At 27.7% G+C, this 6,650-nt stretch overlaps 4 non-coding genes across 4 annotated transcripts; all 4 read right to left on the reverse strand.

Moving 5' to 3' along the window:
• Positions 1-3,296: 3,296 nt before the first annotated feature.
• LOC117318386 lies at positions 3,297-3,409 on the reverse strand. Its single transcript, XR_004530352.1, has one exon. It is a non-coding gene; the product is annotated as a U5 spliceosomal RNA (small nuclear RNA).
• Positions 3,410-4,208: 799 nt separating this feature from the next.
• On the reverse strand, positions 4,209-4,327 carry LOC117318385. Its single transcript, XR_004530351.1, has one exon. It is a non-coding gene; the product is annotated as a U5 spliceosomal RNA (small nuclear RNA).
• Positions 4,328-5,126: 799 nt separating this feature from the next.
• LOC117318387 lies at positions 5,127-5,244 on the reverse strand. Its single transcript, XR_004530353.1, has one exon. It is a non-coding gene; the product is annotated as a U5 spliceosomal RNA (small nuclear RNA).
• Positions 5,245-6,036: 792 nt separating this feature from the next.
• Positions 6,037-6,153, reverse strand: LOC117318383. Its single transcript, XR_004530349.1, has one exon. It is a non-coding gene; the product is annotated as a U5 spliceosomal RNA (small nuclear RNA).
• Positions 6,154-6,650: the final 497 nt, after the last annotated feature.

Consider the following 6,650-nt stretch of genomic DNA (forward strand, 5'->3'; position numbering starts at 1 on the left):
TCAACAGTGATATTTATAATTAAAGATCATTATAAATTTAAATTTATATTGTGTTTAACAAGGTGGTTTATCAAGATATTAACTTATATTTATCTTATTGTAGTATTCAATTTTATAAATTTAGATGAATTCAAAAGCCTGAAAAAATATTATATTAAATTTTTAAATATAATATATTTTAATTTGGCAAATTGACAATTCAATAAGGATTTTTAGTTAAAGAATTTGTCGCGTGTATTAACAACATTGTTCATGTTCATCAATATTTAAATTTATATGTAAAGTCAAAGTAAATTATTTCTGATTTTATTATTTTGTAGGGTTAAAAAGTTATACAGATTTTTTCGAATCTTGTAAATGAATTTTGGTTGAAAAATGGGCTATATTTACAGGATATAATTGGAAATTATTTCGGGTCTCGTCGTTCAAAGATTGTTGTTAAATCATGAAGAATTCAAAAATGTGCTAATTTCTAATTTTAATTTTTGAAAAGACACATTGTTAAAATTGAAGTTTATGAAAACTTCCGAATTTATAAGTAATTTCGTTTATTCAAGAATTCATTGATTTCAATGATTTCGGTTTTATATGATTTCTTTATATTAAATAATCAAAATGAGGCATGTAAACTGGTCACGTCTAAAATATCATCATTTTTAAATTTTTGGGGATTTCAATGTCAAACATTTAAGATTGAAAAATCTGAATAATATAAGTTATTAGATTCTTTAGTAATTTGAATAAAATTTTTAATTTGGAAAACAATGTGATATAATTACAGGTAATAATGAACATTATATTGTGGTGTTTTTCGACATTGATTTCAGTTATCAAGAAATTTAAAAAATATAATTACCAGTATCAAATTTATATTCTTATTGTTTATTACGTTAATGTGTTAAAAATATTATTAAGTTCCCAAAGTTTAAAGAGGAAATTTGGTTTATAAAGAATGCAAATAAATTTAGGAGTACATTTAATTAGTTTCGGCTGTTTGAGATTGTTTCTAATTCTTGAAAAGAAATTCAAAATGATCTTCCAATATTTAGAAACGAATTAAGTCATTTAAATATTAACTAATTCTATTGAATCGGGAACGTTTCGTAAACTTTTTAAATATTGGAAAGTTAACATTACTATTTATATTGAAATTAAAATTTAATTTTCAAAAAAAATTAATCTGAAATGGTAATAAAATTTCTAATTTTAGTTATGGATAAATTGGTATAATCTTAACAAAGAATTCAAAAAAATATTTATTATACTTAATTTAATAGTTTTAAAGTAACTCAAATTTCATTCCAATTTTTAATTCTCGATATTTTCATTGTTATAGACATTAGAAATAAATTTAATGAATTAATTTAAATGTTTTATGTTTTAAATATGATTTTTTACATATTACGCAATTAAATATTTAGCTATTTTATTGTTTGATTTTTACTGAATAGGTTTAAATGAGTTTAGAACTCTTGGAAATCTTATAAAGGAATTTATTTGGTTGTAAGAGAAAAGACTACATTAAAGTATATAATAGGAATTTTCCCGGTTTAAAATTTTCGGTTACAACAATTGAAAAAATTGAAATAATAAATTTGTGTCAATATAAAATTTTATAATTAAGAAGATTTTAATACCCCTTTATAATTTTACAACCATTAAATTGAAGTTAAACCCCTTGAAAAGAGTGGCAGTTTTAGGTTCGAAAGTTTTAATTTGGAACTTTCCAAATTTCTTTTAATAATTCATGAATTCAAAAACTGAGCAGGAAAATTTTCTTAAATAGTTTATTTTGTCGATTTATTTGAAAATTATAAACAAAAAAATTAAAAATAATCCTAATTTGATATTAAGTTTTAAGAATTATATTTACTTGAATTTCCCTAATTAAAAGGGAATTTTTTTAACAACAATTCACATAAAAGTTAAAATGGTTTTGGACAAATTTGGTTTGTGGTTTTACGAGATTGCCTTCCAATTTGAATTTTTTTTTTATTTTCCGTATCATTTAAAAATACAATTGTCCTAGAATCTTTAAAACAATTATTCTTTGAAGAAAAGGGTCAATTCTAAGTTATCAAAATTTAAATTGTTTCGGGCTCTTCTAACAAAGGGTTCTTTAATAATTAAAATTCAAATAAAAAATTACAATAATCCTTTTAGCAGAAAATTTCAATATTTAATATCCCCTTTTAAATTTTTTAAACTTTAAAGCAAATTTATAAAAATTTATTATTTTAAATTCAAGTATTTATTTAAATGCATTCTGATATCGTGAATAAACTAGGATTAATTAAGGTAAGAAAAAATTCACTTTTATGTTTAAAATTTGATTTTTTTATTTAAAAATTACGAAGAAATTCAAAAAAATTTTTATTTAAATTTTTGAAGTTTTTAAGTACTCTAAATTTCTCCCTGAAAATTTTATAAAACTATCTTTTTAGACAAGAACAATTCAAAAATTAATGTCTGAAATAGTTTTTCGTGTTGTTTGGGGATTTACAATTCTGCAAATTTCAAAATTTTTTATTTTTGATTTTAAATTTAAATTTTGAAAAATTCAAAATTTTAACTGAAAAACGGAATTTTTTTAAAACCAAACCCAAAAAATATAAATTCTAAATTTGGGGCCCCTGTTTGAAATTTTGTCTCACACATTAAAAATTTCAAAATGACATTCTAGTTGTTAAAATTTTAAAATAAAATTTCAAAGAAAAAACCCCTTTATGAAACTTTTGAAGCGTGCAAACGTTTCGTAAACGTATTTGATGTCGAAAAGAATGTTGGCGCATTGAAGTTATCGAGGCCATTTCTGCCAACACGTGATGTTTTTATTTTGGAAATGATCACTTTCTGGATATTCGAAATTGAAATACAAAAACACTGTAGGCATTGAATCTCAAACTGGTGAGCATCGGGTCAAAATAAATCATTCTTAACTTATGTTTACTGTGTTGTCGAGTGGATTTCAATTTCGGTATAAATCAATTACGAAAGAAATTCGAAAAATAGATCCTGAATAAATATATATCATGCTTGAATGAAATGATTTCTTTAAAGTAACTCTAATATGTTCTCATTCCAATTAGCTGAAATTACTGGTCGCAATAACAAATCATGTGAGTATATTTTACAGGTAATAAATGACAATTCAATGTCAGCGATGGATAATGGTAACTGTCTGAAACATATGGTTTCTCATGTGTATCAAGATATTGATTGGTGAGATAAAAATCTACGGTGATTAGCCATGGTCAAAATGTTGCAGTTATTTTTCTTGATTGTTTTGATTTTGTTACCTGTGTAATGTCAGGTTTGAAAATGAGTTAATACTCAGAATTGTCCTCTCCACGAAATCTTTAGTAAAAGGCGAAAGATTTATTCGGGTTTTGAAGAGAAACCAGAGTGATCATCATATCAATTTAAGGAGTATATCAATAATGTCTGAAATTAGTTTCGCGGTGCGTCGTTTCTAAGACAGATTGTTTCGTTCTCACCAATTCAATTTGAAAAGAACTTTCAAATAATGAGACTACATTCCATAAGATATAGTCAACAAATATTTAGAAAACATGAACACATGTTCAAGATGACGAGGTTTAAATATCCCCTGTCTACTTGAAATTTCTTTATTCGAAGTCGTTTGCAAACGTTTCGTAAACGTATTTGATTCGAAAGAATGTTGGCGCATTGAAGTTATCGAGCCATTTCTGCAACACGTGATGTTTTATTTGGAAATGATCACTTTCGGATATTCGAAATTGAATACAAAACACGTAGGCATTGAATCTCAAAACTGGTGAGCATCGGGTCAAAAATAAATTCATTCTTAACTTATTGTTTACTGTGTATTGTCGAGTGGATTTCAATTTCGGGGTTTTAGAATCAATTACGAAAGAAATTCGACAAAATAGATCCATGAAATAAATATATATCATGCTTGAATTGAAATGATTTCTTTAAAGTAACTCTAATATGTTCATCATCCAATTAGCTGAAATTAACTGGTCGCCCAAATTAACAAATCATGTGAGTATATTTACAGGTAATAAATGAACAATTCAATTCAGCGATGGGTAATGGTAACTGTCTGAAACATATGGTTTCTCATGTGTATCAAAATGATTGATTTGGTGAGATAAAAAACTACGTAGGTGATTAGCCATGGTCCAAAATGTTGCAGTTATTTTTTTATTTTTTGATTTTTTTACCCTGTGTAATGCAGGGTTTGAAAAATGAGTTAATACTCAGAATTGTTCCTCTCCACGGAAATCTTTAGTAAAAGGCGAAAGATTTATTCGTGGTTTGAAGAGAAAAACCCAAGTGATCATCAATCAATTTAGGAGTATATCAATAATGTCTGAAATTAGTTTCGGCGGTGCGTCGTTTCAAGACAGATTGTTTCGTTCTCACCCAAATTCAATTGAAAAGAAACTTCAAATAAATGAGACACTTTCCATAAAAATAGTCAACAAAATTTAGAAACATGAACACATTGTTCAAGATGACGAGGTTTAAATATCCCCCTGTCTACTTGAAATTTCTTTATTCGAAGTCGTTTGCAAACGTTTCGTAAACGTATTTGATGTCGAAAAAATGTTGGCGCATTGAAGTTATCGAGGCCATTCTGCAACACGTGATGTTTTTTTTTTGGAATGATCACTTTCTGGATATTTGAAATTGAATACAAAAACACTGTAGGCATTGAATCTCAAACTGGTGGCATCGGGTCAAAATAAATTCATTCTTAACTTATTGTTTACTGTTATTGTCGAGTGGATTTCAATTTCGGTATAGACATTTACGAAAGAAATCGAAAAAAATAGATCCATGAAATAAATATTTATCATGCTTGAATTGAAATGATTCTTTAAAGTAACTCTAATATGTTCCATCATTCCAATTAGCTGAATTACTGGTCGCAATTAACCCAAAACATGTGAGTATATTTTACAGGTAATAAATGAACCATTCAATGTCAGCGATGGATAATGGGAACTGTCTTGAAACATATGGTTTCTCATGTGTATCAAGATGATTGATTTTGGGGAGATAAAATCTACGTAGGTGATTAGCCATGGGCCAAAAAGTTGCAGTTTTTTTTTCTTTATTTTTTTTGATTTTGTTTCCTGTGTAATGCAGGGTTTGAAAAATGAGTTTAATACTCAGATTGTTCCCTCCACGGAAATCTTTAGTAAAAAGGGGAAAGATTTATTCGTGGGTTTTTAAGAGAAACCAGAGTGATCATCATATCAATTTAAGGAGTATATCAATAATGTCTGAAATTAGTTTCGGCGGGGCGTCGTTTCTAAGACAGATTGTTTCGTTCTCACAATCAATTTGAAAAAACTTCAAATAAAGAGACTACATTTCCATAGATTAGTCAACAAATATTTTAGAAAAATGAACACATTGTTCAAGAGACGAGGTTTAAAAATCCCCCTGTCTACTTGAAATTTCTTTATTCGAAGTCGTTTGCAAACGTTTTGAAACGTATTTGATGTCGAAAAGAATGTTGGCGCATTGAAGTTATCGAGGCCATTTCTGCAAACACGTGATGTTTATTTTGGAAATGATCACTTTCTGGATATTCGAAATTGAATACAAAACACTGTAGGCATGAATCTCAAAACTGGTGAGCATCGGGTCAAAAAAATTCATTCTTAACTATTGTTTACTGTGTATTGTCGAGTGGGTTTCAATTTCGTATAGAATCAATTTACGAAAGAAATTCGACAAAAAAATCCATGAACATAAATATATACATGCTTGAATTGAAATGATTTCTTTAAAGTAACTCTAAATGTTCATCATTCCAATTAGCTGAAATTACTGGTCGCAATTAAAAAATCATGTGAGTATATTTACAGGGAAAATGAACAATTCAATGTCAGCGATGGATAAAGGTAACGGGCTGAAACATATGGGTTTTTCATGTGTATCAAGATGATTGATTTGGTGAGATAAAAATTACGTAGGTGATTAGCCATGGTCCAAAATGTTCCAGTTATTTTTCTTTATTTTTTTGATTTTGTTACCCTGTGTAAGGGAGGGTTTGAAAAATGAGTTTAAAACTCAGAATTGTTCCTCTCCCCGGAAATCTTTAGTAAAAGGCGAAAGATTTATTCGTGGTTTTGAGAGAAACCAGAGTGATCATCATATCAATTAAGGAGTTAAACAATAATGTCTGAAATTAGTTTCGGCGGGGCGTCGTTTCTAAGACAGATTGTTTCGTTCTCAACAATTCAATTTGAAAAGAAACTTTCAAATAAATGAGACTACATTTCCATAAGATATAGTCAACAAATATTTTAGAAAACTGAACACATTGTTCAGATGACGAGGTTTAAATATCCCCTGTCTACTTGAAATTTCTTTATTCGAAGTCGTTTGCAAACGTTTCGTAAACGTATTTTATGTCGAAAAGAATGTTGGCGATTGAAGTTATCGAGGCCATTTCTGCACAATGATTTTTTTGGAAAGATCACTTTCGGTATTCGAATTGAATACAAACCTGTAGGCATTGAATTCAAACTGTGGCCGGTCAAAAAATCATCTTAAATTTTTCTGGTATTGTCGAGTGGATTTCAATTTCGTATAGAATCATTACAAGAATCGCAAAATAGACCTGAAATAATAATAATCAATTT

The sequence above is a fragment of the Pecten maximus genome, unplaced genomic scaffold (genome assembly GCF_902652985.1).
Source record: "Pecten maximus unplaced genomic scaffold, xPecMax1.1, whole genome shotgun sequence".
NCBI lineage: Eukaryota > Metazoa > Mollusca > Bivalvia > Pectinida > Pectinidae > Pecten > Pecten maximus.